Genomic DNA, 27,793 nt, shown 5'->3' with positions numbered 1-27,793 from the left:
TACCGGGACGAATAAGTGACGTCTTACTTGTAAGTGCTATTTGCAATAATTATTTACGATGTAGTCTGCTGTTGCTGAAATATCAAAAAAAATCCAGTTAAATTCAGTTCCATGAGTTAGAATCTTACTTTGAGTGACAGATATTAAACTAGTTTAATATAATAATAATAATCATCATCATCATCATTTCAGCCATAGGACGTCCACTGCTGAACATAGGCCTCCCCCAATGCTTTCCATGTCGATCGATTGGTAGCGGCCTGCGTCCAGCGCTTCCCTGCTACCTTTACGATGTACCACCTTGTAGGTGGACGTCCCAATATAATAATAAAAAAATAGATTAAATACAATTACCTCCATATAACAAATGCTGCAGTGGCTCTCTAGTAAGAGCTATTCACTAGTGTGAATGAATAGGAGTAGGTAAGTATAAAGTGCAATAGTAAAGGTTATGCACTGCTCCAAGCGATTGAAAAGGGGCAAGTACAGCCCTTTTCTTCCACATAGGTATCCCTTTCTTGGAAGTATTAACACAACAATAAACAATAATATGCTAAAACCTTATTTACGGTTACAAATCGGAAAGGATGAGAACCGCAATCGACTTTCTCTCACGTACATCTCTGCTTGCGTAAGAGAAATCTAAACAATATTCGTTAACTATTTCCTTGGATGAAGTATCAATTATGATTGTTGGTCAAAACGGTCGTTATTATAAGATTATCATAAGTAATTACCGCAAAAGTAATTTAGATAAAGCCGAGAAAGAAAGATTTAAGATCGCTTCAAATAAAATTTTAAAAACTATAAAATACACAATTATTTAAAAAAAACATCAGTTATAGCTTTTTAGCCTTTGTTTTAACTATAACCTTTATTTTCTCGCATAAAAGAAAAGGAAAAAAATATATTGTTTCAAACCTACTTTCTTAATTTTTCTTTGAGAGAAGTATTTTTTCGAATGATTTACAATTTTGAATTCAGAACCGAACATTCTTTTCATTTTAACTTGATGAAACTGGGAACTAGGCTATCAAATAAAAAAAACTAAACAAATTGAATGCTAAAAACCCCAATAAATGAACATAAATATTTGCGAACATTAAAATCCGCAATCTGCCATCACGGCTGTAGACGCCAACGTTTAGAAAGCTTACATAATTAATTACAATATGGCGTGAAATGACGGCGCGCGCGCAGGCACGTAGCTGGGATCTGATAAAATTCGAAATTGAATTGTCAATAATTGAGGGGGGTGCGCTCGGACGTGGTGGGAATAGAACCTATGTTTGCAGTTTTGCACCAATAGAAACTTGCAAATGGGCACTAATAGCACTCAAAACTAACGGCCCATGGGATAGCAAGGTTCTGCGAGGACACTTAAAATTAGCACGCAGAATTGACGGCCCATGGGGTAGCAAGGTTCTAGAATGAAGGCTTAATACGTGCCAGCAAGCGTAGCGTGGGAATCATCGACAGATGACCCCATAAAGCGCTGCGCTAGCGCTGTATGTGGGCCGCTATCAACTGCACAACTACAGGCCATAGAAATTGTGAAGAAACACTGAGCTTTTCCACATTTGGCCTCGTTCTATTTGTCTTAACAGGTACCTACACTCTGGTCTTGGATGATATCCAGGATCTAAATGATCATGGAGCCAGAAGGTGGCCATAAATATTTTTTTTTAAGTTTTTATTGAAATTTTAAACATATGTACTACAGAAAATGACGGTTTCTATTGGCGCATTGGTACAGTCAGTGGGAATAGTGTTACCTAGGCACGGTCAGGTGGGAAGATGCTCGTGGGTTTATCAAGAGAGATCTAGACTCTAGACGCATGCGCATGACGTATACGTTTAGATTGACGAGGGTTTGTAATGAACAATGTTGCTGGCCGTGATTAGAAGTAAAAGTCTACAAGTTTTTTAATAATAATAATATAGGTAAGTTAAAACAATAACATATTTTACTACATTAGTGAGTTTCAACTCACAATCTTTCTTAAGTGAAGACTTAGGCTGAGTTGCATCACTATAACTTTAACCGGAACATTAACCGGTTTTTTGTATAGTTTGACAGAATTTTGACGTTTGTTATAGTTGAATTAAAATGATGCAATCCAATGTTATTCTGCCAATTTTTTAATACGTTTTATTTTTCAAAATGCTATTACATCCATTTATCTATGTATTGAATTTCTACTTTCTTACTGTGTGCCTATCCATAAACCATTAACCGTTTTTCCTATTTCTAACCTTCACACAGACTTTAATCATACCATAATGGGCCGGCGCGCGCTGATCAAAAAGCGCGTATTTTGTAATTAATAACTTTTAGCGCGCTTTATTGTGTGGCCAGCTATTATGTGCGATTTATACAACTACGATACTGGATGCGCTATGCTAGGGTGGCCACGCTTTGAGTAAATGTGGGATAATTTGGATTTTTAAACTGTTTCTGATAGTTTGTTATTGAAAGAGAGACAGTAGAGCTTTCCTGACAATAAAAAATAAGAGCTGTTAATTAACATAATTTTTCGAAATTTCGTTTGCTTGAGTCAAATCCACTGCTGCATAAAGGTCTTCCCTAAGGATTTCTATACTGACTGGTCCTACGCTGCCCGCTTCCAGATTTCCAGATGCTTGTGGCAAGTAATGGCATTTAAAAAACCAGGATAAATTTCAGAGCCACTTTTATTTTCCTATATTGATTTGATGAAAAGTTCTTCCCATAGAGACATAGAGAGATGCCAACTAATGCGCTGAGTTCGAAACTCAGTGTCACATTAGAAATTCACACACAAAGTAATCAAAATATGTGCTCATTATTCACTGCGGTATCAGTACTCAACGTTCGAATAATCTTTAGTGCTACGCAAGCAATGTAGACTGTTTATATTATGACGTCGCTGCCGTCATCATAGCTTTCACGAGCAATGTGTTCTGTTTTTGGGCATATTGCTGTGACATCAGCCCCGCTCCCTTGTCATATCTCCCTTTAGTTTCTGTGATCTGTGGTTCTTCCCTATCTTCTATTAGAAATTTCCTTGTCTTTTAGTAACTAAAGCCTGGTCGCCCTACTTGCGGCGGTAACCCGCACTCTATGGTTTTGCGATAATAACTTTATGATGTTAATTATTTTATGGGCAACCGTGTTCAACGGTGAATTGTTACGGGGCCGTGCTATAGCGTCATTTTGTTTAATTGAGGGTTCAAGCTCTGTACAGTTACTGTGAAATTTGATCTTTATTACATAAAACTATTTCAATTATCTATCGTCTAATAGTGTAGTAAAAAGTAATGAATCCTTTTTTACCCGACTGTACCAGAAGGAGGGTTATGTTTTGTAATGTCTTTTACCGTTACTCAAAACTTTGATTTAATCAGCATTAAGTACTTTTTCCAAATTCAAGGAAGTAAAAATATCTTTCAAAAGGAAAAATTCTTGCTGTAGGTATATCAAAGTCAGGGAAAAATGCAGTCAACAACTTGCTTTAAAAATAACATGAGTTGATTTGTGTAAAAACGCAAAAAAGCTGCATCGAATGGTCCAAATTGTAAAAGCTGAGAATTGCGAGCAAAAACTACAATTATTTTGGCGTCTTAATGGTGTCAAAAAATCGATAATTCGATTTTATAACTACTAACACCTATAACTTAGTATGCTGGGCTATTTCTTTGGAATTATTTTTTGTTCATTGTGCGTGACTATTTTGTATTTCCCTTCCTAATCTCACCAACGCATATTCGTGACGTACGTGGGCTACCGCCGCAGATCGCTTGAGGGCATCACTCCAAAAAATGAGGAGCCTTTTTGCCGTAGTAATACTGGAGAACTATGAAATGGAGCAAAATTAGGTACCGATATGAAATATTTTATCCGTGTTCATAAAAAGTCAAAGAATATTAAAAATGCGTGGATTGTAATAAAGCCTTGTACTAGTTAGGTATGCATCAAAGAAGACCCAAGATTAACTTGTGCAAGTCTGGACTATTAGTTAGTCTCCGGCAATCATGGCGCACAGTTAATCTATGTCATAATCTCGTTTAAGCCTTCTGTCAACATACGCCATCTCTACGGCAACAGAGTTTCAATCAGCAGCACCACATAAAAAAACAAATAAATAAATGACGTGCGATTTACTAGATTGCCATTTGTTATCTCAAAAGAAACAACAAATATTAATGAAATTTTAGCAAAGGCATTGGTGAGTTGAGTTGCACCCCCTTGCTTTAACCGTAACTATAATCATAACCAGTCTTTTTTATATGGAGTTTGACAGATATTAAAGTAAAATAGTGCAACCGCAGGAGAACCAAAGTGACCGATATAGCTCGCAGAATTGCTAAAATCAAGTATCAGTGGGCGGGGCACATAGCTCGTAGAGACGATGGCCGATGGGGCAGAAAATTTCTCGAGTGGCGACCACGGGCTGGAAGACATAGCTGAATGCGGGACCGTTTACTGTGGAAAACAGGGGAGACCTTCTTCCAGCAGTGGATGTCATTTGGCTGAAACGAACGAACGAAGTGCAACCCAGCCTAAGGCTGCGTTTCCACCAGAGATGTGCGAGGATGCATAGCGAAGGACGTGTTTATAAAGAACCAATAGAATCGCTTCATTTACCTCGCCTCGGTAAATGAAATAAGCGTCTTGTCGTTTTAATTGAACACTTTACAGTTATAGGAAGTTAAATCACATTGGACTAATTAATTCATGCCTATTCACGTCAGCAATCTCCTGCACTCTAAAAACTGTTCCCGAAATATTCCTTGTTCAGCTTAGAGCCTGCTTCATCCACCTGCATTGCACCTCAACCCAATCCTGACCCGTGTTTCTCCATCGAGCAATTACACGCGTCCGCTCCGTCGATCATCTTACGCCAAACGAGAACATTAAGCGTCAAATTAAATCCCTAGAACATTTCCATTGGTACATAGGTATCGCAAAGTACAAAATAATAACATACCTGTTATGTAGTAACTCACAGGGTACACCGGAGCGGGCCTGTATCCGTCTGTCTACGGCTGTCAATATATCATATCGCGGGGTACACATTAGCATTAGCGGCGGCCATCTTTTAATGCGCGCGCACGTGGGAATACAGGATGACGGTAGCGAGCTTGACCACTGGGTGATGATGATGATTTGGTACGAGTTTTGCGGTAAGGTGATGAATTTGCAGCAGTTTTGTTAATTGACCTTGAATCTTATCCGTCAAAAGCATCTATTTCCAAGAGCTCGCAAGATGCTACACTTGCCAATCTCACAAGATGCTACACTTGCCAATCTCACGACTGCAAGTTATTTTTACCTCAACTTTGTTAATTGAGCACAAAGTGAGGTGCTTTTGATGGATTTCTTGACTTGTTCCCTCAATTTCGAGGTTGAGGCAGCGTTTTGAGTCAGCTTAATAAGGCAGGTCAGCAATGACTACAATATTGATATGATATCATATAAAATTATTTAGGATTAACGTCAATTTGTTAATATAATGCATAACACCAAACCGGGACCGATAAAATAACTAGTTCCTTAGCGAGCTATCACTAGGAATAAAACAAAAAAGTTTATACCTACTACCTCTGAGATTGTCGCGCTTCATTTCTTCCAATTAATTCACAAGACCATAACCCAAAGCTTAATTCTGTCGCTTAATTGCAAAACATAAAACAGTCGTAAACCTCCAACTCCACTTTTAAGACTGGCTCTGTAATTGTCACCTAACGGCATCCGACCTGCCAACAATTATAACGATAAAAGTTCACCCGACCATCACTAATTTATTCGACAATAACTTATTATCACACCAATCTGGACAACCATCATTATTTTGCATTCAGATCGCGTTGACCAATGAGTGTCACGACCGCTCCTCCCGCGGCCTACCAGCCAATCGTAGCGGGTCATTTGAAAAACAATAGAACATAAAAAATGACGTCACGCTCTGCGCGTGCGTCGCCAATTCGTGTGTTTACGACCAGTTGCTAGTTGGAGTGGGTTTTTACATGTTAATGATTGTTGTGGTGTAGTCAAATCGTGTGGTTCATATTGACTTGTATTTGTAATCTTACATCTTCAATTGTTTATTGTTCTCTAAGATTAACGGAAGTTAGCAATTAGCGAATATAAAATTTATTAATGTAGGCGTGACAGGTACCTACTTATTTTCTCATTTTACCTTGTACATAGAACATTTACCCTGGTACATGTTTTAAGTTAAGAGCTACCTGTAAGCTCTAGTCAAGCTTTTTTACCTTATGTATTACAGACCTCTGGAAAAATAAGAGTCAAGAAAATCAATCAATTTTCACAAAGTTACTACCTATTTAAAAGAAAGAAAAAAAAAGTAAAATTTTGAGATGAATTCTGGAATTCATTGGGTGAGCATATTTCATTAGGAATAAATAAATAATAATAAGTTTCTATTAAACATTCACTTCCATTTCTTAGCTGTCTAACTATGCCAAGCTCATTTGCATTAACAAAGATTAGTTTATACGGGCCTATGAGCATGGGACCGAACAAAGGCATTTCCCTACAGGCCAGACGGTGGCTACAGGGATTCCAACACCTAAGCACTCCTAATTAGGGTGAAAACACCTACGGGGTCCGCAACTAACACCAGGCGTTAAATAATGTAGGGCTGTCCAAGTTTTCGAAAATGACGAAAAATTTTACTCTAAGAGCCTTATTAATAAAAGTTACACCCTAGTTGATGGTTGGTTTATTGTCATTTAGTATGGAAATATCATTTTAATCAAGAGTTGATCCTAGGTGTAACTTTTTATTAATAAGGGGGTAAGAGTTGAATGTTTTACAATGAGTCTATTATAAGTTAAGTACAAGTCTAAAAGCATAACTGAGTCAGTGCCTGAGGTATGGAAGCGACAAGGGAAAGTGTTTTTGTGACGTAACACGTCAACGTAAGCTGATATACTTTTGACTTGTATGCTCTTTCACGTCATTTACGTCATCTCTTCTGTGTCGCTCTTATACATCAGGAAGATAAGAGGGACCTAGTAGACCTAGACCTGTAGTCACTAGTCACTGTTACCAGTATGGTTTTTTTTATTACCACAGATATTAAAATACTTTGTTGGCGGTTACTAAAAGTAAAAGTAAACATTTACATGTATTTTTGGACTTACTCGCCCAATAAGAAATTTTTAACAATAACCTAAGCACAGTAGTAGAAGTACCTATTACAGTCACTGGCATAATTTAAAGACTAACTTTTCAGGGAAAAACAAAATATATTTCAACCCAGAAGATTTTCAGAAACTTACAGACCATAAATCACAGTGTAGGTTTTTAATAATCTGCCTGCCAATATTCACTATGTGCTTGCTAAAAGATATCTTGCATCTGAATTTTCCATTAGTTTTATAGTTAATCTTAAAATCTAACACAATCTATTCTTCACCTTATCTCAAGCCCCACCTGCCAGCCCTGCACATTCGAAGGCGTTGCGTGTAATTAGAGATTGTATACATTAGCAAGTACAAATAAAGCACAATGCGGCGAGCAGGCCCCGGCGCGAACATTAGTCTCGCGAGAGGTCGGCAAGATTTACCCCCGCCGTTCGCTGACCGGTCGCACCACGGGTTAAAGTTAACGAGCGATTAGTGAACAGAGGCTTAAAAATTTAAATATTGTACTAACCCTCTAACTAGTATCTTTTGCCTCCTGTCACATAAAAAAAAACCTCAGATCATATAAGGTACTAACTGAAGGACAATCAAAAAGCGTTCTTACAACGATGCTTGCTTAAGTGAAGCAGCAAATCGAACGTTGAATAGAGCTCTGTGATTAGTTCGTGTGTCACCCTGTGCGTCCACGTGCTCTGTGAGACCTCATAGTAATGTTTGTGAATACGGGCGTTCGTATCAAACACTTTTCCTGTTTTTTTTCCTTCAAGCCCCGCAAATTGAGATACAATAGATAATAATCAATGTTACGTGGTCATATGCAACCGCTTGCGTATTAATTAATGGATGGACTGCTGGTGCTGGTAGTGATGTTCCTGATGGAGGCAAAGGAGTCATCTACGTCAGGTGAGGCCAATTCAGAGCTGTAACAAAAATAAATTAGTTCAGTTATGCATCTAAACAGTCATACATTATAAAACAGTACCTATTTTTTTTTAAGTTGAAATGTAAATACTTGGGGGAAGGCTTTATCCAGCAGTGGACATCATTTGACTGAACTGAAACGATCGAATTTAAAACTATTCTAATGTTGTTAGTGTTGATTAGTGGGCTCTAATTCATATTTAACTAAACTTAACGAGCCATAACAAAACGGACGGTCAACTCGCTAATCAGCATCGGCGCAACCGACCCCTCGCATTCGCAACGGTGGCATCGGCCAGTCTAATTAACATAAACACCAACTCCCTGTTTATTTATACTTATACACTCTTATATATTTGTCTCAAACAACGGCCGGCGAGGTGATTATTCACGCTAAGAAATTGTTTCTAAATTGATCCAGATTTTATCTCGGACAGGGTGTTAGGATAAGTGCTTTTCTTACTACTTGAATTGGCTCAGTTATCGGCGGTGGTGTCACCGGCCCTGTCGTGGTAGTGATAAATCTTTTCGGATGACTAAGATAGAGGTCGCTAGCCGAGGTTTTATTGCGAGGATCGTCATTAGTGGTTGATAAAGTTACTCTATCAATACAATGTATTTTGTCTCTCCTATCTGGAGGCAGAATGGAAATGTTGAACTGCTATAGATGGAGATGATGAAAAATTATCTTCGTGTAACTATCTACTTCGCACTTTCTGAAAGAAAAAGTGTCCAATGGTTTTGCACTTTGCTTAAATTTTTAAGCAGACTATTATGTAATATTATAGTCTGCTACGAAACAAAAAAGTCATTGGTAAATCAACGCAAAAGCGACATACTTACATATACTTTGGAAAATTAATTCAATATTTAAGTAAATTTTTTTGGTTCAGGGTAGGACATGAAGCGACCAAAGGTTAATGCAATAAGTATAGCTTTCTAATTAATAGCCATTAGCCGCATAACCCCGCACAAATCAATTAAAACCTGAAACCAATTTTATTGCCTATACTTACTTAGGTAAGTGCAGGTACAAAATAGAAGGAATCAATAGGTTCAATCGACTAATCGATTATGATTGCCAAAAAGGTTGATGATTTCATCAACAAAATAAAGTATAAAAGCATGCTCTGCATTTTCTGTACCTATTGTTATAGGTAAAACTCTTTTGACATTGGTAATTTTAATAATATCACATCATAATCTCTACCTCAGTACACTGCTCTTTATGGGCCTTCTTCATAATGGCGACCATGGGCCAGAAGACGCAGTGTGGGCAAGCTTCCCACTATATGTACAGATGATCTGGTAAAGGTAGCGGGAAGCACCCCGAGTAAACGTCATTTAGCTGAAACGTAACTGTCCTAAAACTGAGGAATAACCCTAATAATATATGGGACAGAGGGCGTCCGCAACAATCCTCCATCGCGTTTGGTCTTGAGCTTCGCGTTTGATCTCGCTCCAAGTCTTGTCGATCTTCTTCGCCTGGTTTGCTACAGCCTATTGTAAGTAATTACCCTATTATATTGGGCAATTACTTATTTTTGATCAGTGTCAGATTTTCTGAGTTGCTTGAAACTCAAGAATTTTACTAAGCTACTTATTCCTTACCCTATTTCTGCTTGACAGCATCTACTGACTTCACTTATATTATGTCGTAGATGAGCTCCTACGCACACAGTGGTGCAGAACCTGAGGCTATTCCAGTAGCCGTTTCAAATCACGCAAGTGTAATTAAATATGGAGACGCGTGTACTTATTGCACCGGTCCGCAGATTTATCGTGTCCGTTGTTTTGAGTTAATGGAGTTCAATACTCTGGTGCTTGTTTACTTAAGAAATATGGCCGATGATTCCATTCATTTATATTATTTTTAGTGGCTCTAGTATAAAGTATTGCGTTGATCGTACACAATTAGGTAGGTTAGCCTTCTGTGTGCTGACAGTGAGTTTACGTTAGGTGTGCTCGCTAGCGACTGCTTAAAAAATGACGATAAATTATTATGAAGAATCGGCCAAATCAAATCGGCGTAGTGTGCGCACTTCCATACATGCCCAAATGCCCGACTAAACTATCGGCCGACAAAATCGATGGTCTGCGCCTAGTCTAAGCGTGATACATAGTAAGTAGGTAAACTCATATTCTTCAATCGGGCCATCGTCGCAATAACTTAATGTGCTCTGAAAAGATCTTTAATTCAGACTTAAATTCGACAGAGAGACTGACGGAATGCATACTACTCGCTAAATGTATTAATATTTGTTTCATTGAGCACTAGCCATAGCCCACAACCTTGTTTGATTCATGGAACTATGTATAGTACAGTTCGCACCAAAAGCAATTGCAAATGGCATGTCTTCATTTTGGCAGTCACATACCTAAGTAAATTGTTAAAATTTATGAAAAGTAAAACTTTAGATATTTTATAAGAAAACAAAAGCAAAACATAGGTTTTGTTAATTTCAAAATAATCTTCAGATGTTCCTTTATTCAACGTTATTATTAGTCCAGTAGAATTAGCTTTTAAATCGGAAATAATTCCTACAAAAGATTTTATTGTTTAAATGGCTTCATTGGTTGCCCATTATGACTCTCCTAAGTTTTCGACTTCGACGAAGTTGTGCTTAAGTGGTGGGGGCCCCCGAAAGAGGCATTTTTTCGGTTTTCCGGTTATACCGCGTAAAGGACTTACCCTATCAAAAAGTGGTCTTCATGACGGTTGAAGGGCACTTAATCCTGCATTGAATAAGACCAAATTCATATATTTTGGACAAACCGTTCTCGCGCTAAAGTTCGGCAAAGTAGAAAATATACGTATAATTAATGACCCTCTCCACGTCCAATGGTTTGTTACCCACAGGCTTCCAAGTCTTGAAAAGGGCCACCTCAACCAGTGTAACCCTATCAAGGCTTACGAGCTTGATGCGCCTATCCTTGTTCGTCCCAGCCGTTCCTTAACTGCGGTTGCTGCACCTCTTCCTGGCACTCACCTGAACGACTCTGTGTTACCTACTGTGGCTGCCCCTCTTCCTTGTATCCTCCTGCATGACTACGTTGCCTAGCCGTATGCCTGGTCTAAGGTTCGACGCCAAAAATCAACAACAACAAGTTCATATTAAAACGCTGAAGAGTTTTTTGTTTGTTTGTTTGAACGCGCTAATCTTAAGAATTACTAGTTTGATTGAAATCATTATTTTTGTGTTGAATAGCTCATACATTGAGGAAGGCTATAGGATATATACAATCACTCTACGACTAATAGAGGCGAAGCAGTAAAGAAAAATGTTGCAAGCACGGGAAATAGTATTTAAACTGTTTTCACTCGTACGAAGTTGATTTTGTGGCGTCGAACCTTGGACCAGGCCATATGGCTAAGCAATGAAATCATACAGCAGGGTACAAGGAAGAGGGGCAGCCACATTAGGTAACACAGAGTCGTTCAGGAGAGTGCCAGGAAGAGGTGCAGCAACCGCAGTTAAGGAACGGCTGGGACGAACAAGGATAAGCGAATCAAACTCGTGAGCCTTGTTAGGGTTACACTGGTTAAGGCGACCCTTTACAAGGCTTGGAAGCATGTGGGTAACAAGCCATTGGACGTGGAGAGGGTCATTAATTATACGTATATTTTATACTTTGCCGAACTTTAGCGCGAGAACGGTTTATCCAAAACATATGAATTTGGTCTTATTCAATGCAGGATTAAGTGCCCTTTAACCGTCATGAAGACCACTTTTCGATAGGGTAAGTCCTTTACGCGGTATAACCGGAAAACCGAAAAAACGCCCCTTTCGGGGGCCCCCACCACTTAAGCACAACTCCGTCGAAGTCGAAAACTTAGGAGAGTCTTAATGGGCAACCAATGAAGCCATTAAAGCAAAAAAATCTTTTGTAGGAATTATTTCCGATTTAATCAATTTTTGTGTTTAATTCTACTGGCCTATATTGTCATGTTACACATCTTGATGTTAACCGTTTTATATTAAATTAAATTAACCATAAATAGTTCGACGAGTGAAATAAAATAAACGCAAAACGTAAATGGAAAAAATCCTCGTGCAAAGCGCATCTTGACATTCATAGTGCGCGAAATATGGATGTATTTTTCATAAATAAATTTAAATGTCCTTTTCGAAGGCATAAATTCGCAGGGACTGAGTGTACGGTAGCTCTCTCACGCGAACTAATTAATATGGAGTATGCATCGATTTATTGGCGTTTGACTTGGAGTTTCGCGGTGTAAGGTTTGGGTACTCACGGGGGAAGAGTTTGCCGAACATGTCAATGTATGTACACTATTGTCCACAAGTGTTGGCAGAAGCTGTAGATCCTGGCTATACAGGAGTTGCAGCGGTGGAAAAGAGAGGTAGGAATAGTCCCGTAAGTGTTGGAAAATTTAAAAAAAATGGATACCTGTCTATTTCTGTTTTTTTTTATGAAGAGATTAATTTTTAATTAGGATATACGTTTTGTATGAAATTAGTGGTCTCGATTCAGTTATCTGTCTACTGCTTTCGTTAAAGATTTAATTTCTGTAAGTTTTTTTTTGTGTAAGCAGTAACTACAAGTAGAGAAATCACAAATGGAAACGCAACTTATGGAACCAAACTATAAATGTAAACAAAAACATAAAACAGGAGAAAAAGTTTTAAAAGTCGACGCAAATTATCTGCACGCCGCTGACATGGCAATCAGCTTACATAGTAGTTAAATGACATTTAGACGTGGAGTTCATTATTATTTGAATGATCAACAATAGATTTCATTTGTTTTCCTGAACATTGTTTGAAGCAATTGACTTTGTGAAAAAAACTACATTTCCAACTACCTACATGCTCGACCTCGCAAACGTGGATGCCCCAAGCAAACTTGGCGGCGCACTGTGGCAGACGAGGCGAAGAAGATCGGCAAGACTTGGAGCGAGATCAAACGCGAAGCTCAAGACCGAACGCGATTGAGGACTGTTGTGGACGCCCTCTGCCCCATCTAGGGGACATAGAAGTCAAGTCAGTCAACATGCTCGACCAATTACCCGTCTGTATATTCCACGAACCGAGCATAAAACTTCTCAAATTACAATCTTGTCTACACAAAGCCATAGATACAAAACTGATGCTATCTCCCAGTAGTTCTTGTATTGAAACTGAATACGCCGGTGACGATTCTACGCGTTCTTATTGCTATGTTTTATGGTGGGTACCGTTCGTCCCATAATTACTCGGATGTTTATTGTCTAGAGAACACTTAAGCCTATGTCATTTAATAGGGGACAATCAAAAATGCGTTTTGTTTGAATGTTAAAATTCTTTTTTTTTCCTCATTTTTCCTGTGTGAAAATCGAGAGTAGTTCGTAGTAGTTTCTCAGCATGTGCGCCAGAGTTGTTTTATAAATTAGTCCAACAAATCAAGACCTTTCGATAAAAGGTGTCTGTATACCTACTTATCCAGCTGCGTGGTCTAAGTGTCTATAATGAATTTAATTTAATTTAAATAATTTTAATGAATCGATAATCCTTAACGAAACAATGCACAAAATACATTAAAAATCTAGTAAGAAAATACATGTTAACGAGTAAAGGTGTAACCGGATGGGACTTTTCTCCTATCGAATAACAAGGTTAGTCATAGTCATTTATTCCATAAACAATAACATTATCGTATTGAAAATTACAAAAAGATGAATAGTTTAGTATGCAGTTTGCCTTCTGAATGTACGATAACTCTTAAACTTTCGTTCATAACATTGATTAAACCTATTAATCCCTATTAGTGTTCTCCCATTTATCTCATTTCATTTAACATTCGTACGGCATTTCCACATAGGGATTGCTATGACAAGTTCTACGAGATGATTATTAATAAATTCTCCCACAGATATAATTTTACAATCTTTTAAATAGATCTGATCAAGATAACTAGAAATGATACTTAGATAAAATAGATGGCTACAGGTTGTATGACCGATGGCATCTATGTATAAAATTAAATAATGCTTCTAATTTTAGAATTAATTTAATATCAACATATTTATGGTAATCAGAACTAATATGATGATAACAAACGGACAAATATTCAAAATTGACAAACATAATTAATTGATAGATAACAGATTCAAATCTACCATGAGTGACATCGTACAATAATCAACGGCAGCTGATAAATTTAAAAAAATTGAATTTGCAGCATTCATAACATTTTTGAAGGTAATTCAATACCAAACGATATCTTCGAAAGGTCGAAAGGGAATTTTCCAGAAAAATTACAATTTCCTGATTTTGTTATCACTAATTAAAAACCAACACAAGATATTTTATACTTTTTCCTACAAAATTCATAAATGAAGATATACTGAGCTAAGCTTGTTTGTGTTTCACAAGGTGGACAGACGACATCGTAAAGGTCGCAGGGAAACGCTGGATGCAGGCTGCTACCAATCGATCAACATGGAAAGCATTGGGGGAGGCCTATGTTCAACAGTGGACGTCATAAGGCTGAAATGATGATGATGATGAAGCTTGTTTTAGGACAACCCTTATCCTTATAAATAACAATTTACTTACTAAAAGAATAATAATGTTGAGTCTTAACTCGAATTATTATTTAAAAACATGCTACTTAAGTTGCAATTTGGCATGATAATCAGCAGTTTAACGTCACAGCGTGCCCTATTAATTTCCTCTCTGATCCTATTTCGCCACTTTTCATTTTTTTTCTGTTAAAAATATAAATATCATTCGTTATTCCATTGGTGTCATGTTAAATTGGGTCTCACACGCGAGCGTCGACAATTTATAGTACTCTTGGTGTTTAACATGATCGTGAGATCCTCCCTAGGGGTGGATTTTTAAATAACGATGTCTTTGGTGTTCGGTTGTATGACTTTATTTTGGGGTGTTGATATTATTTTTAGCTGAGGATGTAAAAATCTTATCAATATTATCATAATCATCATCATACTGAATATGGAGTCATAGACACTTAGGAGACCAAGTTTAATGTCAATAGGTGTATTGAATAAGAGTTACTTATTTATTTTTTTATTTATTTACTAAATAAAATTACAGACAATTATTTTTGTTTTGACAGCATTCAGGAAACCACTATTATTTGTGTTTATGTTATGTATTGAAAAACCTTTGTTACGTAGACAAAAAGGTTAGCAAACACAATGTTATGGTAAAAACTAACCCATATTCTCTTGATTATAAACATAATGAATAACTTCCCTTTTCCTAGATTGTATAAATCTATATAAGAGTTCATTGTTTTCTAGTGATAGAACTCTACAGTGCTTTACCAATAATTTATGTATGTTGTAGGTAAAGTACATAAGTAGGTTATCTATCAGATGTTTTAAACTTTCTTAGTCTCTAACATTCGAATAATTAATTAACGGGATTGCTCCTATGTACCTTATTTACGAACCTCCGATATTTCGGCACTGTTGCAAGCGCCATGATCACGGAGTAACTGATATCGGTATAAATAAGGTATAAAATATGGTAGCAATCCCGATAATAATAATTATTCTATCAGTTTTCTCAAAAAAACTATTTTCTATTCATAAAATATCCTTTCTAATAGGTTAAAAGACTCAGTCTAAATATAATTAAAGGCGCCCACAATCCCTTTGCGTCGATTGACAGCGCAGCGTCAAAGAGCCGAGCCATATTAATAAAAATAAGTCTAGGTATCTTAATATACCAACTTATTGAGAGACTTCCAAGTCAGCTGCATTTTCTTAAAGGAGCCAAGAAAATGATGTCCGATCAGATGTTAGGAATTTGTGGATATGCCAGGAGTTTATTAAATTTTTCTTTTTGTATCAAATAGAATGGTTTTTAGCTATCGAAAACCAGTTTAAGTAATAGCAATACTCTGTCTGGTTAAATCTAGAAAAGCTCTTCTTACTGCCGGTACCCGTTTCATCTGGAAAATAGAAAAATCTTTTACAATATTTAAATAAGTATATATTGATCATCATTAGAGTCGATTTTAATTGAGTTTAGGAAGGAAAATAAATACTCTTTATATCTATTCTGTGTGGTAGTCACTTAAAGCAGTCAAAGTAACGTGATGCAATACCTTTTATCAGAAAAAGTGGAAAAATCAGATCCCATCCATTCTGTAACAGTACCAATCGTCCATAAAATATACCCGCATGAATAGGTAGGTTACAGGTAAGCACCCAGTAGAACCACGTAGCCAGCCAATTTACCAATGCTGATACATATTAAAAATCGATCATTGAATGAACTAGGCACTAGGACAAGTCACTTACAACGATTGGTTGATTAAAAACCTCAAACCCATCAGTCACGAAACACAGTAGCTTGTAGAAAATTGAAATGGACAGTACCTAGCCATAAAGGCATATCCACACTAACCCACCATCACAACTTCATAACGGCAGTGCCGGATAAAATTGCAGGTAGCATAAAGGAAAGCGGGCGGATATAGAAAATCCCTCAATACCGGCTCAAAGCCTGCCGTAATCACTTCGGATATCGTATAATGTGCCGGAACGGATCTTTATGCGCATAGTTGGCAACACTATTCTTTGATGTTGGACGGTAGTTGATTTTGGAGTTCAATTTCGAAAACTAAAAACTTTTGGCTATTTTATACTAGTTAAAGTACATAATACAGTCTATTTATTAGTTAAGATTCGATCACAGCAATCTGTTGTAAAGTGTACACCTACTGAACATCATGGGGCTCACCAGTGAGCCCCAAATGATAGATTTTCCAGTGTAACTAACTAGACGAAATGAAAAACTTCTCGGCAGTGAATACAGTCTTAAACGAAAACAAGTTTTGTATTTATTACTTTCGCGCGCGTCCTTGTTTCAAAAACCGGGATAAAAACTATCCCATGTACTTTTCCGGGACTCAAACTATCTCTATGCCAAATTTCATCAAAATCGGTTCAGTAGTTTAGGCGTGAAAGCAAGGCAGATAGGCAGAGTTACTTTCGCATTTATAATATTAGTATAGAATATTTCATTGAAGACCTTTTGAATTCAAAGACAAATAGTGCATTTAGCATTTTAATTACTAACTGTAATTAGACATTTTGATTTATTATCTATCTTGAAAACGATTCTTCCATTACAACATAACTTACCCCTACTTCACACACAACTCAAAACAAACGCAAATAAAAATCAAACCCAGTATCCGCAAACAATCAATTACAAAGAGGAACTGTCAAAGAAACCTCCCCAAGGAAAACAGGTAAAACGCGATCCAGAAAACTCCGAACAAAACATTGATTAATGACGAAATGCACTCGAAAACAAACTGTCGAAACTTCTTCAAATTCGCAATACAAATGCCTCGGTATAACCCTCCAAAATAATGGTTTCCTTTACCGGCACACTTACCCTAACCACCCTCATCCTTACACTTCAACTTTCATCTTTATACCCATACAAATACGGTTCAAATTAATTGTCTGTAAATTACTAGGGTAAACAAACCCAATACTCGCCGTAACATTTTCTTAGACGTTTTTTGTTGTAACGCGGAAGTGAGACTAGCGTGTAGGGACGTGTGTTTCCTACTTTTTGTTGAGAAATTGTTTCAGTGCCATTAAGCCGTTGACATATTACCCCCATTGAGTAATGTCCTTGAATTGTTAACCGAAATGGAGGGAAAACAAGTTTTTGTGTGACAAAGAGAGGTGGGGAAGCGATTAGTGTTATATTATGGGAGATAAGGACTTGGGAAGATTCAGGGTAAGGGTGTGGACAAAGACTCGTGAATGGTCCATTAGTCTGTATAAATATTTATTACTGAGCTATGGTCTGTTTGTACTGGCAAAGGCATTTTTTTTTGTAGCATATTGTTAATAGTTTTTAGAAAACTTATTTATTGAAGAGTATTTATTTTCTGACGTTAAAATCAAATTATCGCCACACTAATGCTGAGTTGTAGCATCTTATTTTGACTTTAACAAACGCCAAATATCTGTCAAACTCCATTCAAAAAGCACCGGCTATTGTTAAAGTTACGGTCAAAGTAATTTGGTGCAACTCAGCCTTAAAAGGATTCCACAACGTAAAACAAATGACAATCAAAGAAACAAAAAAACCTCTTACTCCCGGAAACTTCCATTTTCAAAAATTGTAATATTGTTTTATAAATAATAGTATTATTAAATATTTATGTATGGCCAGTATGAACCACGTTAATTATTCTTAGGGATGAAGTCGCGAACATACAAAATATTGAAAAGAAATTACCTATCCATCCATTCACTTAATCAATATATGCAAACCATTACAGCAATTTTGTAACAACCATGTAGGTTGAAAACTAATCTTCTTTTGTAAGAACTGAATATTCAATGGAGCCTGAACCCAAATTATGATTTTAACATAGGTAATTGCAATTTCAATCAAGAACAGTCAGCTTTTAATCACCGTACACTTACGTTTAAAATTTATAGTGTAGATTGATTAATTTATTGTGATTGGGTGGGATTAGCTAAACTCAGTATACATAGGTTTTGAGAGATGGTCGTCGATCAAATTTTAACTGCTACAATGACATCATTTGTCATAAATGGACATGTACCATAGCTATTCATCTTCAAAACTTTATTTTAGGTTTAAGGTACACGATAATGCCATAGATAGAAGGTAGAGTGGTAAAGAGAGACAGACATTCAGAGTTAGAGATTCTGGGTTTGATTTTTAATAAACATGATCATCCCAAAATGAATATTTTCCGTTCTTCTATAAGCTGTTGTGCGACATTATATTTCTGTATTTAAACTTTTTGCACAAAAGTAGAGTAGAGTAGAGTAGGTCGGGTGGCATTCTCTACCAGTCAACCACGGGTCAAGCAGAGAAGCTAACGCGGCGCAAAAATTTAATTTAATTATAGACGCATCTTCTCGTTGCTTAGAATAATTTGAAATTAATCAAGTCTGCGCTGAAACCTTTCCTTATCTGTGCCTAGGTAACTTGTCAAAATTCCTATAAGGATATGCAACTTGCACTATCAGTAATTCATATTTTATAAGTTTATTTTTTACTTCTCAGCGATGAAAGCTATTAATAAAACCCATGATAAAGTATGGAGATCGCTGATAACTACTTTGTATTGACGTGATGATTCAACGTTTAACATACTTGCATATTTTTTCAGCTAAATAGGTTATTTTTGGATATTTTCTTAAACTAATTAGTGTTGAACTAGTCAGCTGTTTGCTTTTGTGTACAAAAGACGGAACAAGGTAAACACTGGTACTTAATGTGTATGTAATAGGTTCGATTTTTCAGTGAAAAGGTATGTGTTGTAGCCTGTACATAACTTCGTGATCTGATGAACAGGTGGGCACTATAGTAGCGAGTGCACTATCAGTTAGGTTAATCAAATATGCAATTAAAACTAAAAGGTACGCATCTAGCAGTTGTTTACATGTGTACTCGGAGATAGGGATAGATAACATAAAGTTAACATGGTTACTAAGTCTGTATTTTAGTTTAAATTAACGCTTGCTGGTTCCCGCGATTTTGTTTTCATATTTTTTAGTTTTTTCGATACAGCCATAGACGTCCACTGCTGGACAAAGGCCTCCCTCAAGGATTTCCACAATGAAAGGTCCTGCACCGCCCGCATCCTGGCACCTCCCGCGACCTTCACCATTTTTAGTTAGTTAATTAATATTTAATAATATCAAAAGCTCTGTTACTCTAATATCGATATAATTAATTAATTACTGCGATAGTTGCAAAAATCTTAGACGAAGTTTATTATTATTTTTTAACAATTTTGTCCTGTTCTAATATTATATTAGGTACCTAGTTAAAATATTTAGGAAATTGTTAATACCTACTTATAACACTGATTACTTCTCGCATTGTGGGAATTTCGGCCTCCGATCGGCTAGTTTTTTTTTTTATTTTTTTTTATTCACAACTTTATATTAATCCTACAAGCTACGAGTTACGTTCAACATTCGTACCTTCCAATAATTTTCCTGACTCTAAATCAACGTCCACCTGTCTCAAACTTTTCCCACGTGTCCCGAATTAATTTTCAATAAAGCATCAATTCCCACTTTCCCACGATAAAAGTGGTAAAGGCAGATGCTTTAAATCAGTGGACACTGTGACCTTTGGCTGTTATAACTCGCTGCCGTTGTTTTAACACTGTGACATTCGGGCGAGGGCTGAGTGACGAGGAGTGACGAAGAAAAGTACGGGAGTGACCACTGGAAATAGTTGAAAGGAGTTTACATGGATTGTTTTACTTGATTATAGGCTGAGAAGCAATTACTTCACAAAATTTTGTATTTATTCATCACTAGCGGCCGCCCGCGACTTCGTACGCGTTGATTCCGTTTTACCCCCTTAGGGGTGGTTTCGTAAAATCCTTTTTTAGCGAATGCCTGCGTCATAACATCTACCTGCATGCCAAATTTCAGCCCGATCCGTCCAGTGGTTTGGGCTGTGCGTTGATAGATCACTATATCAGTCTCTCAGTCAGTCAGTCACCTTTGAGTTCCCAGTACTGATAATGAGCTTTTTGCTGGACTTGGTACTTTTTTAACTGGTAAGTACTTTATTTGGGGAAAAGTGATAAAATGGTTGGTACTTGGTACTTTTTTGTCCTCTTATTGTCACCTGATTTAGAAAATTGTAACATAATATTGTCTTGTTGCAGTTACCTAATACAAATAGATACATACATGATCTAACTCTTAAACGCTAAACTCTTCACTCTTCACTGTACTCTCAGGCTTAGGTCGAAGAGTCATCAGTTGTAACGTCAGCAGCCACATTTTATGTTAACTCTTATCTTTTCGGTAATTTTGCTTTGTTAAATTTATGGTACCATATCGTCATTGTGTTTGTAAGATATTTATGGCTACACTTAATCGATAGCCAATAAACTGTGGACGTGTATATTACGTGTTTCTTTGTAGCCAAAAGTTTATGGCTTGATTATTTACAAGATGTGTTTGAACAGTTATCTACAATAGTCTTTGGTTGGTGTAAAAACTAATGAATTATTAATTGGTAAAAAGAAGTTAAAAAGGTAAAAAAAAGTTTCAAAAATTATACTAAGAAGACTTGAATGGTAGACATTTATGGTTAAGGCACTTTTTTATGTCACATGAAAAACTTTTCTACTTGATTCGAGAACAAAGTTGAATTAATTAACAATAATATAGTGTTGATATTAAGTAGATTATAGACACTTGATGTCTATATTACGAGTATCCTCAATGTTTGAATAAGATCAATTTTATAATACTGAAGACATATTATTTCATTTTGATGTCCTTTAAAAAGCTGCAGTTGTCGCTCTTGTTAGTTACAGGCTAGCATGATGGAAAAAATGTAAGTAAATAATAGGAAAATCATCATTTTCAAAGTTAGTCAGCCTTATTCATTTCAAACATTGTCCATTACAATTCGTGAGTAAACTTTTCGAATATATCCGTATATACGCCTATTCCCACATACACCGAGAAAAACCATTCAGCACCATTTTGGAGGCGACAAAAAAAGTTGACGAGAAATAGCTTCGCGGACAGACGCGTGATCCCTTGTAATTGGCATCGCTGATGGATGGGACCGTTTTCATTACACCATACCACTTTAACCTTAACCGGTAACTCAAACTTTAAACCCTAACCCGTGGGGATAGAGCTGAGAATGCCATTTACGCAACTGCAGCCATAAGTTGGTATTAGAAGAAACAGTTGGATAATTATTGCGGAGAAGGCGCTTATGAGCAAAAGGAAACCCTAGAATGACCATGTAAGTTATCTATTAAGCAGTTGCCTAAGAAGGCTTTTGACTTTTCCTTTCAAGTCGGTCTGGTTGTTTTTGTTTGGCTTTTGTTGAAATGATAGGAAACTTGCTGAAAGCGTGGAGGAGTTACTGTAAAATTGTTTCCAGGTCGCTAATCAGAATTAATAAAACAAGTGATATACTTTAACCTCAAAACCGGTGTTAAATATAGAGACGTTAAATCATTTATCTATTACTTAGAAGTCTTAGAACTAGATTTTTCCCGCGCCTCGGCCAACATGGATCTTGGTCTGTTTATTGTTAAGGTACAAACAAGCTGCATAAAATATGCAGTATGACTGTATGATACATCTATATGCAGACATTTTCATACTCTGTTTCATTTTACTAAACAGCAAAATTTATCAAAATTGGTTTAATATTAAGAAATATTTTCTGACCGTTCTTTTTCTTTAAACACTATGGTATGTATGTAAAGACATATTCTGAAGGAAGCGTACCCCAGTTATAAGCCCGATTATCATATAAAGTAGGCAATACTGCGCCTAAGCTGTGCGCATACGCACGGGCGCGGTGGTTTCACTTTCTTAAAATACCCACACCGGAAATTAATTAGGTACAAATTGAGTAGTTTCGCAATAAGTGAATGAGTGAGGAACGAGTGAGGTGTGTTATAAAACAGCCCCTGTTTCCTGGGATTGGCGATAATTATATTAATATCTAAGTACCTACCTACCCTACACTAATAAAATTGTGGAAATACTCGTATTTAAATCTGTAACGTTTTTAAGCTGATAACCCTGAAACGATTTTGATGATTTGTGGTGTGAGATATAAACTTGATTTTGGGCAAGAAAATTGACCATTTATGTACATTAACTAATTGTAGGAAATAGCAGCATTTAAAGTCACACATTACGTTAATATGGACTGTTACTAAACAGTTTTAGGTTTTAGCAACAGAAAGATCTGCAATGCTCTGCATTTTCACCTGATGAAAAGTGATGAGCAGGTGGTGGAAGCGATCCGAAGGTGGAAGCGAACTTCACCCGGAATCTTCGACCAACTGCCGAAACACGATATTGTTCACATTGTTGTTATGCCAAAAGACTTAGATAATATGATGGTAACTAAACAGGTGGACTTACAATAAGCCTGTACTGAACCGAGTACTAATGCCCCACTGTGAATCAAATCCAGGACCTTTGGGTCTAAGGCAGCTTTTACCACAAACCATATCGTCAGATAAAAAGCAGCAGTGTAAACTCCATGTCAATTTTATAATCAGAAAGATTAACGCCATTTGCCGATGATTTATTTGAGGTACTATTGTGACACAGTTTCAATTAAGACTGAAAATCGTGCTGTAGTTTTAATAAGTATTCAACTTAGAATTTTTTGCGACTATCAAGTGTGCAAAGACTTAATGCATTCAACCATCGTATTTACTGGTAACTACAACTTATATATTACACAAACGTAGCATACCTAAACCAATGCAATAAAGTTCAAATTCCAATAGGTAAATCCGCATAAATCTCTCTGATACTAACTGTATGTAGTACGTGAGGAGTTTATTAAAACTCTGTGGTGGGAGGTTCAACTTGTAGTAATTTATGTGCATTTTATGTTAAACTTATTATGTTGCCATTTTTTGTGTTTGAAAATCCAGTCTTGCCATTATTTATTAGTCTATCTTTGATAATTATATTTTCACACCAAGAAATCTAGTTGTATTTTTACCTAGATTTGTAAATAAACCACACATTATTAATTTTTCCTAGGATTTTTAATTTTATTGCGATATATGTACTTAAACATTTCCAATGTGTATTATAGGTTTAATATTTATTTGTTATTATTTTCTGAAATCAACGAGTAGCCAGCATATCAAAGTACCTAAATCGTACTTATTTCATTAACATGTAATGTTATTACCATTTTACTCGATGAGACATCATATCTAAACAGTTATATCTAGTAAAGGAATCTCTGACATTAAAACTTTTTGGATAATTTATATTTTTTCGTTATACTTTTTGGGACAATTTTTGAAATTTAAAATTTAAAACTTTTCAAAGCAATGCTGGCAGCCCTACCAACAAACGCCATAGCCGTTTAAAAATGCTGGCGCCTAACGATCTCTCTCAATTCAAATGGAAAGAATAGAACAATAAGGATTCCAAATTTAAATTCACCCGCGCGATTGGCTGTTCCCGCGCGGACAAACGACGCTATAATTGGTGATTGACATGTGAGCGCTTCCTGATTGGTCGAATACGGGCAGATTTAGTGACGTAAGAAGATTTAGACATGCGAAAATGCGAAAATTGTTCGTCATGACTCTATTAGTCAAAGAGAGAAAGAGCGCTTAGAAATCATCATCAATGTCATCATCAGGTGATTTGTTCTCCAATTTAGGACGAAGATCCTTTATTAATTACCAGAGGCAAAAGGAGAATTTGGCCTACACTCCCCACGCTGGCCAGGCGGGTTGGAGCTACATAAAGTATCTACGAATAAGTATAACTAATCAATTCATATAGACTTCAGGTCATAAATTCAAGAAAATTTTACATGGTACATCTGTAGGGCTATAAAAGTCAGTGAAATTAATTTAAGAAAAATATTGACTGTTAAAATTAAAATTAACTCAATCGACGCATCGTATTATTTAGCAGAATTAGCTTATACAAGTTACATTAGGTAGGCAGAAAATCGCCCGGTCTACAAACTCTTAACCCTTCAAGCGCCGCCCAAAACGGTAGTATCGTTATATCGAAAGGCGAAGGCATCTAGTCGTCTCCTTAAGGCGAAATAATAGCAGCGCACCACCGCCATTCCTTGCCCAAACGGTCGCGGCTAATCAGGTGCACAGGTGCCTTTAGATGTAGTGTGCGAGCATCTTTAGTGCGTGAAACATTTCACGGTTGAGCAGACGAAATGATTTGAATTTAGGGAATTTATCTTGAAGTGCTTAAAGTGATAGGAAATTTGACTTCCTTTAGAAAGCAATGTAGGTGAATACAAAAGCGATAAAGTCCCTTTTCAGAAGCGCTAAAAAAACAATAAGTTAACAAAATGAAGATATAATTTTGATAAATAATATTTATGGCGTAGTGGATGAGAGTTCTTCTAGAACGAAAAAGTCTTGGGTTCGATCCCCACGCAACAAATAATTTGTGTAGACAATCTCAAATGTTTTATGTGTTAAAAAATGCCTATAAAAATAAATAAAATAAAAATCATTTATTATCAGTGTGTACAGACTTATATTTAAACACAGAAATTCAACAGATTACAAGTAACATAATAATCTAATGTAAATGTCGTAAAGTACTCGCAAAAACTGTCACAATATCTGTCATGAGCTTTCATTTGTCATATTTGTTTAAATATGCACTTAATCAGTCATGTAATAGAGTTTAAATCGGAGTAATGAATTGCATTATTAAATCGCGATTCTGTGACCCCATTCAAAAAGCATTAGCTGGCATTATGTTTAATTTGTCTGTTTTAATTCAATTTTGATTGCAACAAAGTGTGCTCATTACTTATTCAATATAAAGGGAGATCGGAGGGTTCAAAATGAGCAATTAGTTAGGAGATAAGGATTTGTTGAATAATTAAAATTGAGAAAAAAGTGCGATGAATACTGCAAAATGCATTTTTATTTGCATACTTGAATCTTAAATTTTTGTTGTTTGATCATTGTTTCTATTCAAAGGGCTCATAATTTGTACTTACAATTACATTGTGATGGGGTTCAAAAAATATTTTAATCATAAGCAAATTAATCTAAATTACTATTAAAAAGTTTGTTAAATGGATTTTTTGTACTTTTGACAAAACTAGACAATGTCGATGTGAACAGTCATGTTCAGTACCTACCTACCTACAAAACCTGTTAAATTATAATAATATGCTATTCTATCGAATTGAAAGTGACATCACCAACCTACTTAGGGTTTTGTTGTGACACAGCGCACACGAGAGTATAAAATGGTTACAAGTAGAAAAAATAGCTTGTTTTGTTAACAGTTTTTACAATTTGAATCTTATAACAGTTGTATCTTGATCTAGATTTCACAATTCCATATTTGACAGATCAACCCCTCCGAATCATCGCAACACAATTAGCCTCAAACATGACATCTGATTATTTATTCCGTATATGACAAGGGCTGTGAAGCTATAATTCATAAATTGAGCCTATTAATTGATAGCAAAAGGGTTAAGCCCCGCGGGGCGTGGGTCTGTTGTGACAAATATGCACCGATTGCAGCGGAGGGGTTAAGCGCTTTGATGTGCCGTTATTCTGGATGTTTGGATTGAGTGATGCGTTTTTTATGAGTCGTTTTTTTTTTGTTTTTTTTTTTTACGTGTAGAGGGTTCAATCGGTTAGATAAAAAACCTTAATTCACCTCTTATATAACTTTTTTTTTTTCAATTATGATTTAAAACATAATCACAACATTAGACTTTTAAAATTTTGAATGACCATAACAACGACTACTGCTTTCATTGTAAATGCAGCTGAACAAAAGGAGATAGGTATTAAGGATGATACTTATTTATTCAAATGTAAAATAGGTGACCGATTAGCTGTTTAATAACTTAAAATACAATTACTTATTATAACTCGTAACTAAGTAGTTGCAACAGCAATGACGTTACTTTGTACCTAACTAAGAAATTGCAATAAATCATATCATGCTTAATCTCTTTACATGGCTTGTAACTTATAGAGACAGGAGGCGCGTAACAAAATACAATAATAAATAATAATAAAATTATAAGTGTCGGCCTTTGCGACCTCGCCGCTGTCACGTGACCCCGGATAAAGGGTTAATTCCGCTAAGGGGTTGCCATATAAATCATGTTGCGTTACACGGGATAGGGCTGCCTCTGAAATTATTTTCGTCAAGGTAAATTATTTTAAAAATAACTGACCAGCGAACTTCAAACCGCCTATGTCAGAATTAAAGTAGAATTCTAATAGTAAAAGAATTATTGAAATCGGTCCAGTAGTTTCAGAGCCTATTCAATACAAAAAAAAACTTTCCATTTATAATATTAGTGTTAGAAAAGTGCAACGCGGTCCGAATGTTATGATAAACAATCGTCGTATTTTTGGAGCATTAACACTCCCAATGCAGCACTGGCCTATTTATTGTCCCGAAGCAGTGGTAGGGTTAATACTGGGCTTTTTAAAAGCCTATTTGCAAAAAATATCAAAAAGTAAATAAGTGAGTTTTATGAGTTTTAATGGTTTTTTCATTCGTTAGTTTCAGCCAAATGACGTTTACTGCTGGACAAAGGGAAGGATTTCCACAATCACGGGTCCCAATACTTTACCTACTTGTATTTAATTAATAACAATCACAATTTTTAAAACCCTAATTATGTTATCCGATTGTAACGAATAATGTCCGTTGTCCAAAGTCCCGTGCTTTGAACTTAAGGAAATCCGGTGATCAAAATCTCTATCTTTAATCATTGAGATTCAATCTCAGTCGTAGCTTTAGATACTAGATAAATGATCAATCTGAGAATTTACATTACCCATTTAAAAACTATAAAATTCAACTCAGTAAATTCACCATGGCAAGCAAAAATTACACCAAAGCTCCGCATTCTCTCAACTCAAAATAATTATTCGCACATCAATCAAACTTGACATTCATTAACAATAAGTTTCATCCAACATTTCGCTGGCAACCCTAATATGGGAGTATAATATCTCATTCAGTTGACACAGATGGCGCTATAGTAGATCAAAATGGCCGCAGATTACTGTCCTTTATGATTTATGCCCGTCAACCGTTGTATGCAAATGTTAGGTGCTTCTGTGTTGAGATCTTGTAGGTACTTATGAACTAGCAGCCGCCCGCGACTTCGTACGCGTGGATCCCGTTTTACCCCCTTCATCTATCGTACGCGGT

Source organism: Ostrinia nubilalis, chromosome 19 (assembly GCF_963855985.1).
Source record: "Ostrinia nubilalis chromosome 19, ilOstNubi1.1, whole genome shotgun sequence".
NCBI lineage: Eukaryota > Metazoa > Arthropoda > Insecta > Lepidoptera > Crambidae > Ostrinia > Ostrinia nubilalis.
The sequence above is the reverse complement of the archived record's forward strand: the minus strand, read 5'-3'. Positions refer to the sequence as shown.